At 41.3% G+C, this 13113-nt stretch overlaps 1 long non-coding RNA gene across 2 annotated transcripts in view; it reads right to left on the bottom strand.

The window, feature by feature from the left end:
• Nucleotides 1-873: 873 nt before the first annotated feature.
• Nucleotides 874-13113, bottom strand: part of LOC121491226 — a 76858-nt gene continuing 64618 nt past the window's right edge. For both annotated transcript variants that reach the window (XR_005987904.1, XR_005987903.1), the window contains one exon: nucleotides 874-1305. This is a non-coding gene — a long non-coding RNA (uncharacterized LOC121491226). The remainder of the gene's footprint in view (nucleotides 1306-13113) is intronic.

Here is a 13113-nt window from a genome sequence, read left to right as displayed (position 1 = left end):
TGCAAAGGGAGACAGAAAGCCTACAATTAATCTCATAAGGGGGGGTCTGTCTTCTTTAAAAGGGACAAGCTCCTGGAGAGGATAATGCCTGGATTTTCATCAATGGAATTTCCCATGCGTGGCAGGTGGGAGGCCCCCGGAGATTTGCAGCTGCGGGGGGGAGCCCTGCCTCAGAAAAGTCCACTGGTCTTGGCAGAGCCTCCCCCGCCCGCAGGGTGAGGCCCCGGGCAGGACGCGGCGTCAGCCCCACGCACAAACGCGAACTGTTCGCCCGCGCAGCTGGCGCGCTCTCAGCGGTCCCCGCGGCTCCCCGCGGCTCCCAGCTGCTCCCCGCGGCTCCCCGCTGCTCCCAGCCGCGGGGGCGGAGCCCGCGGGGGCCACGCCCCAGATGAATATTCAAGCAGGCCCCGCCCGCGAGCCCGAGCCCGGGACCCGGGCGCCCCTCAAGGGATTGCGAGGGGAGGGAGGTGGGAGGAAGGGCCTGCCCCGGAGGGCGGCGAGGGAGGGAACGGCCGGGGACCCGGGCACGGGGCGGCTGGCGCGGGCGAGGTCGGGCGAGGTCGGGCGAGGTCGGGCTGGGGAGGGCCTGGGTGCACCTTGCGGCCCCGCCCGACCCACGGGCACCAACCACGGGCACCAACCACGGGCACCCGAGCGCTCTTCCTAGCCCTGGGAACCGTGCACACCAAGAGGGGGCTTCGGCTGTGTTCACTGCTACTTCGTTAACAACGTGCCTCTCTGCAAACGGACCGGGTGCAGCTATGTTAATTTGTGCACTCTCATGATCTAATCTACGACTTCTGGGTGGGTGTCAGTCTTTGCCAGAGGCTGGAAACTTTCACCTTTTTTCTTTTTAAGATTTTATTTATTTATTCATGAAAGACACACAGAGAGAGGCAGAGACACAGGCAGAGGGAGAAGCAGGCTCCATGCAGGGAGCCCGACGTGGGATTTCAAGGCTGGAAACTTTTAACTAGACTTTTATAATACATATACTCTTAGATCTAATTGGGACATAATTGGGGAATTAGCCATACCTGTTGATGCTCATATTTGACTCTATTATTTTTATTTATGGAGAAATGTCCCAGCACAGATCATCTGAAAGAGTAGATGGCTCCGAAAAGCATTTCATGGACTTATGATACCAGGTAGGCTTTTGGGAACGTGCGTTCAGTCTTTTGTTGTTAAGTCGGTAAGAGGTCACTTTAGAATTCGTTTTAAGAGAAAACACTGGGAACTTTGTTGAGTGCATCTTTTCCATTAATCCAATCCTTCCATTACGAGAGTGGCTCCGCTTCTTACCTACAGATTGGAAGTGGACCAAATAACATTACTGAGAGGAAATCAACGAATAAGAGGAAAGAATGTAGTGTGAAAGCACTTAGCTACTTTAAATGAGGGCACACTCCTCCCCCATCTTACTTCCATCCCAGAGAACTGAACACACATGCAGATGTAAAGGTACAACCACTGTAAGCAGCCATGAGACCTTATGGAAAGTAGGATAGGGACCAAAGGACACAAACAAATGTCCCAGTAATCATAGATTCTGGAGATCATAGACTGATATATTTGCCATTAATCCCCAGCAAAATTCTAGATTGGATAGCTAAGCAGGCAGCTAGTGAGCACTTAAAAAAGATGACCACTAGGAACCAACAAGAACTTGACCAAGAACTGGCGAAGCCAAAGTTTATTTCCTTTTTATGTCTTTTTTAAAAATAAAGTGCCTGATTAATATATCAGAATGCCAAAAAACATAAAACATCTTGACAAAAGGATAGCTGTTTATCTTCCCCCACCCTTTTTTTCTTTTTTCAATATTGGATCAGGGGTCAAAGTGAGCAAATTGAGCATTTGGCAGCCAAAAAAGTAAAGTTGAGAGCCAGAAAGAATTGGGTTTGATTCCAAGCTCTACAACTTACTAGTTGTGTGACACTGGGCACCTCTGAGTCTCACTTTTCACAGCTGCAAAATGGGAATAGAATATCTACTGGACAGGTAAAGAAAATACAGTATGCAACACGAGTTCTCAAGAGAGAGCAACTATTATTAAGATATGATGTAAAATGTAAAAATTCAAATACAAAATCAGGGAAGAGAAGGACTGAATTCAGTGATTCATACACAAATATTTTTTTAATTTACTGAAAGTTCAGTGTGAAATAACCAAGTAACATGTTTCAAGTGCAGACTGAAACTTATTAATATAAGTATGTGCAAACCCAAAAGGAAGAGTCCCAATTGATTCCATTTGGTCAGATCCTATCTAAAATTCTTTGTCCCTTTCTGAGTAGGATACTTGAAGTGTAGCAAGGAGACATTAAACAACATTTGGGATTGTAGGAGACCCAGAAACCACAATATCTGACAAACAGTCAAAAGAAACAGTGGTGTTTATCTAGGAGAAGAGATTAAATGATAGCTGCCTTCTGATATTTGAAGAGCTATGATGTGCAATAGGGTATAAAGTTGGTCTGCACAACTCCAAATAATAGAATTGGGACAAATGATTAGAAGTCGCAATGAGATCGATTTTGGACTCAACATGTAAGGTGTTCAACAATGCAAGGAATATTCTTGAAAAACAGTAAGCTCACAATTACTGAAAGTATTCTTACAGTGGGAAGAGGCCAGCTCTCAAAGATAGTGTGATAAGGGATTTTTGTACCAGAAAAGAGAGTGGCCTGGTTTTAGATTAGAGTTAGTAATATACCATATGTATGCCAACCTCTACCCAGCCATGGCAGACATGACTAATCAATGATAGTTTTTTTTCCCCTGCTGAACTAAGCTTAGCCTGGCAATCTTTTTCCATGCATGCTCCAAGCTGTCACCACCAACTAGTTCATCAAAGTTGACAACCCACCTAACCCAGATGATCCCTTAGAGTCTCAAAGACCCAAAAACTTAAATATCTCCCCCATATTATAACTATAAAATATATCTGTAAACTAACTAGAAGGAGAGCCACAGTTAAGTACAAAAATATTTTCATATACCTGTGTCTGTATATGTGTTAATGTCAAATATGTGCCTTTGTGTGTCCAAGTATGTGAGATAGATCATAGGATTAAATGAAACAGGAATCACGTGAGGGAAATAACTCATTATCTACAAGAGCTCTTAAATAGTGAATCCCAGTTGAATCATGCTAATAGTTCATGGCATTGCTTTATGAAAACCCATCTGTTTCTTGTACAAAGGGTTGCCCTTTCCTTTTGTTGCCCTCTCCCACCTCCTATAAAATTTCAAACTCATTTTGTAAGCTGTAACTTTTGGGACACCAATGGGAAGTTGGTATAAAAAGAATTTGAAGGGTTGGTGGAGATCAGAAGTAACCAAAGAGACCAATAAGAAACTAAATTACAATGTCCAAGGTTATTAGCAAACTTAGAGTCCAAGCCAGTGGGCAGCAGGAGTCTCTTAGAAGGTAGTAGTAGTAGAAGATAGGTGGGTGGTAGCTCGTATTTTGGCTTGCCAGCTAGCAATTAAGAAAGAGGAAGAAAGAACCCAGTCAGTCTAACTCCCAGGAGAGGAACAAATGTGCAAAGACAGAGAAAAAATAATCTTTTCAATAAATAGTGCTGGAATAATTGGGTATCTATCTGCAAAAAATAAAATACCTTGATCTATACCTCTCACTAAATGAAAAAAATAACTCAAAATGAATCATAGACCTAAATGTAAAACTTAAAACTCTGTGAAGCTTGCTTTTTAAACAAGATTAAGCTATTTAAATTTTGAACGTGAGTCAGTTTAAAGAAAAATAGAAGTGAGTATCTACAGATGAAATGCAGATATGCAAAAATCGCTACGGTGGCAGCCCTTTGCTACAGCCTCCTCGGGCTAGGGAGGGTGTCATAGCCCCATCCAGGCAGGATGGTATTTGATACAGAGCTCCAGTCTCAGGAGCAAAGTCAGCAGCAGGCAAACCAGGAAACTCTGCTGGAACCCCTGTCATGTGGGCGTGGGAAAATCATGTTGGGAGAGGGTGAGAGGAAGCTGCTCTCTGCAGCCCAGTGCTCCCCAAATCCCAGATCTCAAGTGTAGGAGACAGGAATGTGCATCCCAGACTCCACTAGTCAACACTTGTGTGGCTACTTTTCAGCAGCCTGACCTGACAAGGAGGTTCAACTGGACAAGCCAGGACACGAGAAGCATAACTAGCAGTACCTGCAGCCTCTAAGAGAGCTGAGACAGGTAGGACGAGGTGTCTGCTGCTCACCTCACGTCATAAATTCTTAGTCATTAAATTATGACTCCAGTTACATCTTCCTTTATCAGGATCAAACTCCCAACATGTCAGGAATTATAAAACAGGTACGTAACAAACACTGTAACATTCCGGTTGATTCTCTAAGAAAGCAACAAAGGAAATATTCCTTCTTTCTTCACCCATAAAATTCTTATGGTGTCAGGTTACCTGGGTTCAAATTCCAGCCCTGTCTTCTCTTAGATGTGTAAGCTCAGCCTGATTTCTTAAGTTTTCTGAACCTTAGTTCCCTCTTCTGTGAAATGGAGATGACCAAAACCAAAAACAAAACAAAAAACACCTTCCCAGAGGTCAAATGATAATGCAAGTGAAGGTGTTTATCTCATGGGACATTTAGCACGTAGTAAGTGCGCAGAGTTAGGGAGCCCAGAGAGAACTTAGCATCCCAATCCTCTTACCCGCTGCTCTAGCACAGCGAGGCCCAGAGATGTGGCCTGCCTCCCCAGGATCCCACAGCTACTGAGGGGCAGACTTGCTTTTCAAAAATTGAGGTGCGGTCAGTTTTTAAAATTTGTTTCCTTTCCTCTCTTGGTGGTTGGGATCATTTTCCTCTTGCTTCTTCTCATACCAGGCTTATAACAACTTGCACCATATTTTACTCCGATTTCCCATGGCTTCGCTGTGACCCCACATTCTTTTAGCACTCCTACATTGTGAAAGCTGCACACCATCTGTCATTTGATGAGTGTGCAACAGTCCCTCAAGAGCTTAGAAAATGCCTTTTCTATGAAGCATCCTTCCGTTTTAAGCATAATGCGATGTTATAATTTAACTTTCAAGATCCACTCGGGATAGAAGGGATGATAAGACGGGTCCATACATAAACATTCTCCCCCCGGGGAGCAGGACTATAAATATACCAGGATGTGCCCTTCTCCAGCTAACAACAAATTATCTAATGATCTTCCATTTCCAGGCTTTTAAGAGCCCTTCTTTCAGAAAGAAAAGAGAGTGTTTGGTTTCTACGTCATCTGTTCATATAATGGACATAAGTTATTATTCCAAACAGATTTCTAGTTACACAAACTAATACAGGTGGAAATCTCCTTTGGCTTCCCATTTTCTCAAAGTCTATAGGGTAGAGTCATAAACTACAGCAGGTTTTCCTAATCACGGCTCACCAGAAGGACAAGCTATTTGGAAATTAGGTCACATCTTAGGGCTTCCTGCCAGACGCACACACACAGGAATAGTAACATTATTGCCAGAAGTATCTTTGAACACAAAGAACAATGACAGATAATGTTGTTCTGCTGGGAAATGCTGAATGGCTGGATTCTTATAGGGTCTCTTAGAGTAAAGTTTCCTGACAAAAATAAAGGGGTTGTAGGGAATGTTTTCAATGTCTGCCTTTCCAGAATAGACTACTTCTCTACCCATTATATCTTATATTCCCTCTGCCTCAAATGCCTGGCATGGAGGAGGGGATTAAAATGTGCAGAATAGAAGAATGGGCGATCTCTTTTCTTTCTCTTCCTCTTTTCCCTCATCCCCATATTGCCTCAGAGAAACACATAAATAAAGATAAGCTTTACCAGTGAAGTTAGGCCTCTCCCTTTGAGCTCTGTTCATGAAATTTGTGGGACATTTGATCAGGGTTTTGTATTATCAAGTGGCCTTTGAGTGCTAAGCACACCACCCTTGTCACACCACCTGTCCTTCCTACCTGAGAACGTGTTAGAACTGTAGAATCTCAGGCCGTATCCCAGACTCGAAGTCTGAATTTTAATGGGGCCCCCAAGGGAGACTTGTGCATACGTTCAAGTTTGAAAAGCACTAATATAAAACCTACTTGAATGATGGATCCTCCAAATACCAACTGCTTGCTGGTCCCTAGAAATGTATAGCCTCAGATTGCATTTCAAGTAGATGATTGTTTCCAGAAAGGAAAAAAAAAAAAAGAAAAGACAAGAAGCCCATCATATTTCCGGTGCTTGCAAATTGACAGCAGTCCTTAGATACATGGCAAGGGACAGAGCATCTGTTTCAGGGGACTGAAGCTCACAGTTGGCATAGGCAGGCAAGTGACATTCACCTCTGTACATCCCAGCAAGACTTTGAAACTATCCATGGCCTCTTGTTATTTTTCTACTGTGTGTTACATAAAAATTGTTGCCAATGCATTTCAAAACTTAAAATCACAACTGATTGCCTAGTTGTTTATTAAAAAAATAAAGATCTTGGAAGGAGGGGAATGCAAATTCCCATTTCAGAGGAAATCAATCAAAAGTTTTAATCTGTCAGTGATTAATTATTGTATGTATTGATTTCCATGGCTTTTAGGGCTCTTAGCAGCAACAGGGGAAAGGCTAATCGTTCTGGAATGTGTGTGCACTTGGAGCATAGCCCCAGGGAACAGGGAGCTTGAGCTTGACCATTAGTCAAGAGTGTGTTATAAACAAATTATAGGCAAAGATTCCTTTAATGTGATAGAATTCTCAATTTCAGCTACTCTTTAGCATTTATAAGGCAGACAGGACCAAGGATAGAACAAATGTCTAATAGCCATCTGCTTTGCGTGTGGAATTGGACAGAACGATACACATGCAGCATGGTACTTTAACCTTTGTTTAAAATACTGCCAGCAGCAGTGTTCGGTGAAACCCTCTCCATCAGTGCAAACTCAAAAAAAACACACCGTGCCATTATTCTGGGGTTATGTTTTAAGAGACTGACACATAACTGATAAAGGATGAGAGAAAATACTGCAAACATCTATGATATGTGGTCCTTATAGATTGAATTTCACCTCTGCATATTTGTTCATGGAGTTCCTACTGCCTACAAGTTCCTACTGCCATCCATCTCCATTGGTTCAAACTCTTCATATATTCCTCACAGAGCTCCTCTGTGGAACTTTCTCAGAACTTGCAAATTGGAGTTCTGTTGCTCCCTTGATATTCTCATCACAAGTTAAGTGATCTTCTCGTGTGCCATGGAACTCTTTCTACTTTACATTACAGTTATTTGACAAGCTTTATCTCTGCTGCTACACTGCATGGTTCTTTAGAGCTATACCTTATTAAGCTCTGTGGCTTTCCATCCAGCACTGTGCTTGGCACAGTGCATAATCTCTAACTAGTTATTGACTTGAACAAATGAGGGTGTAGTGAGGACTCATTATCCAGTATCCCATAGCCTGGTGTGACCACAGAGCAATCAGTAACGAAAGCAAATATTCGGGGAAAAGCAATGGGACTCCACTAGAGCCTTAATTCTCTTTTTTTCAACCAGTCAACAAATATTTAACTAACACTTACTGTGTACCTTGAAAGAGGAAATTTATGAAACAAGGAGGAGGAAGTTACAATCAGGTTACAAAGACAAAATTTTCAGGGCAAACAAAAGGCAGGCAAAGTTTTAGCTATCATCTTTTCTATACCTTCTGTCCTCCTCCCTCTGATTTCCTGCTCTCTTCGCTTTCTTGTCTCCTTTGCTACATCCTTGTAAGTGCATGTAATGTCACTCGTATTACTCTGTATTATAATTCAGTCTGGAAATTGAGTTTGAATCTAGGCCATAGTTAGGGATCCAATATGTCTATATTTCCCACCAATGACCTAAGAACAAGGCCTGAGTTCTTAGAGAACAGAGCTGAGAGGGAATTTGAAACAGACTGTGATAGTCTAGGACTTTGGAAGAGAAGGGGTCCAGATCCCTCTGCATCAGTCCCCAGAAAACAAACGTAACACTCAGAGCAAAAGGGAGGGGCATTCTCCCCATTTCCGCATGGATTATAGACAACTGGATTGCAGTGAAGCATGGACTGAGAACTAACTATATTTTGGCATTCATTCATTCAATGTTCACATGTCAAGCTGCTAGTAAGTGGTGCTGTTCTAGGCCCAAAGAATATATCACTGAATGAAATGGACAAAGCTCCTGCCCTCTGGGAGCTTATTCCTGTTGTGTGCTGACCAGGAGGTGGCATCTACAGAAACCTATGTTCTTTCAAAATATACCCCTAGAAAGGAGGCACAGCCAGCTGAGCTTGAGAAGAAAATATGGTCTCAGTCACTCTTCTGGCCCATTTTCCTCCTATCTTTTAGTTCTACATTTGCTTACTGGGTTAAACTAGACTCTTCTTTTCAGAGCAGGTCACACTGGAAAGCAATAAGAATTCCCTAATTCTGAACTGTTCTAGAGACACTGGCTGCCCATCAGGCTGCCTACTACAGAGGTGTATCTTCTGTGAGGTTGTTTTCTAGAATTTTTTGAAAACAATGTGAAGGGCACCTGGGTGGCTCAGTGATTGAGCGTCTGCCTTTGGTTCAGGTCGTGATCGCAGGGTCCTAGGATCAAGTACTGCATCAGGCTCCCCACAGGGAGCCTGCTTCTCCCTCTGCCTATGTCTCTGCCTCTCTCTCTCTGTGGATAAATAAATAAAATCTTTAAAAAAAACCCCAACAATATGAAAAGCTTTAAACTAGTACAGCAAGTAGTGTTGTTTTCCTCCACCATTAAATAAAAGTCAAAAATCAAGAAAAGAAAAATGCCAGACACTTGACATCCCTGAGTCTGGAAAGCAATAGACCTCAACAGGCAAGTGCTGAAATGGGAAAGCATAAGGAGTCAGTGTGGGAGACCATGTGAAAACTCTGGCAGGGGGCTAAGTTCTTACAAATGAAAATAGGGAAAAGCCTGCAAAAATCTGGGTTATTTCCTCTTAGGGGGATCATATTTGTACTCATGGACTGATGAAGCCTGGACAAATTTGGGTTACATTATAATGTATTTACATACTTTTTCCTCTCTTAAACTACAATCACGTTGATAATAGGACTTTATGTCCTCAGCACCTAGAAGAGTGATGGGTACATATTAGGCATAGCTCAGTGTTTAGTAATTATGTGAGAAAGGAAAGGGAAAAAGAAAATACTTAATGATTCCAAATATTTAAGATAGATCTGATTTTTTTTTTTTTTTTTTTTTTGCAAATGGCAGGAATCCAGAGCAAGCCTGGTGACAATGTGACAAATCTCCATCAACAGCAGATATTACAATAAAGTGAGGGAGATTGGAGGAATTCCAAAGACACTTGGAGAAATGGAGGCATTATTGGAATATAACTTCCTGTTGCAACTGTGTTTAACAAAATTGGGTGTCTGTGCAGTGGTGTGTGTGCTAAAATCTTTCTGATACTTTATAGTCACACCTCATTTGTTAGGCGCTAGATCCTGTGTTATTGATCATAAGGCCTACAGGAATTTAAAAAAAAAGAGCTCATTATCATGTAAAGTTTTCATCTACCCAGTTTTAAAAGAATCAGTATTATAATCTTGGCACTGACATAATAAACTTAAGAAATGGAGAATCAGGGCAGCCCGGGGTGGCTCAGCAGTTTAGCGCTGCCTTCATTCCAGGGCCTGATCCTGGAGACCTGGGATCGAGTCCCATGTTGGGCTCCCTGCATAGGGCCTGCTTCTCCCTCTGCCTGTGTCTCTGTCTGTATATACATGTACAGGTAATAAACATCCCCAAGGTTTGTGGCTGGCCATACACATAGGCATTGGTTTAAAAACCATCATTGGCTTGCCTCTCTCTTTCTCTGTGTCTCTCATGAATAAATAAAATCTTTCAAAAAAAAAAAAAAAAAGAAAAGAAAAGAAAAGGAGAATCAGGGGTGCCTGGCTGGCTCAGTCAGTAGAGTATGTAACTCTTGATCTCAGGATTGTGAATTCAAGCCCCATGCTGGGTGTGGAGCCTACTTAAAATAAAATAAAACTTTTAAAAAACAAACAAAAAGAAATGGGGAATGAAAAGAAAGGAAGAAAGAAAGAAAGAAAGAAAGAAAGAAAGAAAGAACAGATAACTGATCAGTATCTCAACCAAAAATGAGTAAAATGATTAAAGGAGTACCCAAAATGAAAATCTAAAAAGAATAGTGAGGATGCTTTTGTTTACAAATAACAGAAATAAACTCTGGCTGGTTTAAGTCATAAAGGGGACTTGATAGAACAATAATGACAGAATGATATCCAGCCAATTCACCCTAGAATGTCATCCTATGTTTTTGTGAGTGGTTGGTGTTCAGACTGTAGCTTTTGTTAAGTATTTTGGCCACCAGCTCTGGACACTGGAGGTCCTCATAGACTCCAAAGGCAAGATGCAGCCAGCTCTCAGAAATGGACTAGAACATGTGTATCATACATGGTAATTTTGGCAACAAGCAATGGAAAATTAACTCACACTAGCTTATAACAGTGGCCAGCAAGTGACAACCCATAGGCTGGACAGCTGTCTTGCTGGAACACATTCATAGTCACTCATATATGTATCAGGTAGGGCTGCTTTGGAGCTACCATGGCAGAGTGGATTAGTTGCAACAAAAACTTCATAGCTTGCAAATCTTAAAATATTTACTATCTGGCCCTTTAAGAAAAAGTTTGGTTACCTCTGACTTCTATAATAGATCATTTATTATCTAATATATTTGATTCAGTCCAGAGTGGGCTCAAAATGCTATCAAAGCCTTGGGGTTTTTGGAATTATTTTTGCTGCCATCTTCAGTATTGCCCTCATCCCAGGATGGTCTCCCTTAGAGTGGCAAGGGAGCTGACAATGGCAATTAGGACTATATGCTTCCTTGTTCATCTCCAGCAGGAGAAAGAGTAACTTCCCCCCTAGATATAGAATATACATTTTTAAACAGATTGGGCCAATTCACGATCAAGCCCATCACTGGATCAATACAGTTGCCAGAGAATTGCCATGCACATGTTGTCTTAGACCAGTTGGCAACCTCTTTTAAGGATGAGTGGATCCAGAACATGATTAGTATTGCCTAGAAAAGAGAAATAGAGAGTAGATGGTAAGTGTGCAAGTAACAGGCATTGGCAAACTATGGGAAGCCAAGGAATCATCCCAACCTTCCACTTCTATATCTCTACTTCCCTCTTTGACTCTGATTCACTGTTCTTTCTCATCAAGCCTGTTTCTTCCACTTCTCCCGAAACGTGGTGGAAAATAGAGCTGCCAATAACTCAGATATTTATTACTATGGTCTTATAACTGAAAGAAACTAATATCCTTTTCTCTATCATATTTTTTAGTTCCTAAAGAAAGATTTTTCATTGGCCCAGCGTGGGTCAGGGGAGCTTCCTCAATCAAAGGTAAGATCATGTTCTGGAATTGGAAACTCTCACTAGACCCAAGTAGATGGTGGTTAGAGAGGGGGTCAGAACTGGAAAACAGTGTTGCAAAGATGAGCCAACAGGTGTCCGCTATAGTATGTTCATTTCTTTATGTCAGATTAAATAAATAATCCAATACTTTCTAGTACAGGTGATTGTGTACATTAGGATTATTTTTCATTTGAGAAAAACAGACCCCAAAGAGCAGTCACTTAAACAGGATAGTTTCTCTTTCTTTTATATCAAGTGGGAAAGGTAAGAAAGTTGGTATGGCACTTCTATTCACTCATCAGCTGTGTCACCCTTGTCTTCATGATCCAAGAGGGCAGCTAGAGTTCCTGCTAGTGTGTCCACAGTTGTAGCAGCAGGATGGAGGAAGGGATGGGGAAGGGACAAGAGGTACACAACAACTACCATATAAGGAAAGCTCCAGAACTTGCTACATAATACTTTGACCTATTCCTTTACAAGGGAAATTGCAAAGCAGCCTTTTTTTTTTTCCTGGACTGCTAACTATCTGTTCTACAAATCAGAGGTTCTAATACTACAGAAGAAAGGAGAACATGTAGTAAGTGACAAATAGCAGAGTGATCATAGTCTCTGCATAGTGAATTCATTTTTAGAATACATAAGACTTTCAAGCTAAAAGGATTTACTTTGAACTCAGAAAGAAAAATGAAACAGTCATCATTAAGGAAATTAAAGGAGAGTTTAATAATACAACTCATGTCTTGTACTCCCATAATTGAAATTTAAATGCATTAAGGTAACAGAAAAACACACGGAACACAGCCATTGTTTGCTTATGCCATGTATGGCCTTCAAATAAAGATAGTTCTGTGTTCTAGTGAAGAATTATCTCCCAGACTATGACAACCCATTCGCGTCGTTTTAGAAAAAATTCTGTGGAATTCTATAGCTGTTGTGGTATAAAAGGAGACAGACTAGCATTCCTTAAATTCAGACTCAGACTTAGAAACATGAAATTCTGAAAAACTGTTATTTAAGCCCAAGAACTTCTACTGGCTAAATTATCAAAATGGAAATGTCCCTAATGACCAGGTGTATTTGGTCAACTAAAAAAAAACTGTTCCCAGTTCTATTGCTTCAGTGATAGCCTGAAAAACTCCATCAAAGGATTTGTAACTTGCCTTTCAAATCCTAATTGGTGGGCCTATGCTTTTTAAGCCCGTTTCTTATGGAAAGAAGATTCAAACAATATTCTCCAGGCAACGCTGGTCAGTCCTTAATGGTGACTGCATGAACCTGACTCTTTCTATTTGGATTTAGAAAAAATAGTAAAGCTCAGTTCTCTTGCATGTAAATGAATGGAAAGTAGAGAAAGGGATTTTTTAGCACCTGGAAAGTTCCAGCAAAACGAAGCCTTGCTGCAGAGGGTGTGTCAGTGTTCAGGGCAACACCCTTCCTGCAGTCACGGAGTACAGGAGTATGTACTCAACTATTATTAGGTGACAAGAATAGAACATTATTCGGAGCAATAAAGTGTTATTCAAATTCTACCAAAGTACACAGATGCTGTAACACAGTAATTATTCTAAGAAAGAGTGTTTAATTTAGAAATTACCTAACCTTTTTGGTTTCTATTTTTTATGACATTTGTAATCTAAATTAGCAACAAACCTGTGTCTCTCAAGCTTTTACATCAAAGTCTAAATTTGATTTGCGATTTTATTTTAGGAT

This window comes from Vulpes lagopus, chromosome 5, assembly GCF_018345385.1.
Source record: "Vulpes lagopus strain Blue_001 chromosome 5, ASM1834538v1, whole genome shotgun sequence".
Classification (NCBI taxonomy): domain Eukaryota; kingdom Metazoa; phylum Chordata; class Mammalia; order Carnivora; family Canidae; genus Vulpes; species Vulpes lagopus.
This window is presented reverse-complemented; position numbering and strand designations above follow the sequence as displayed.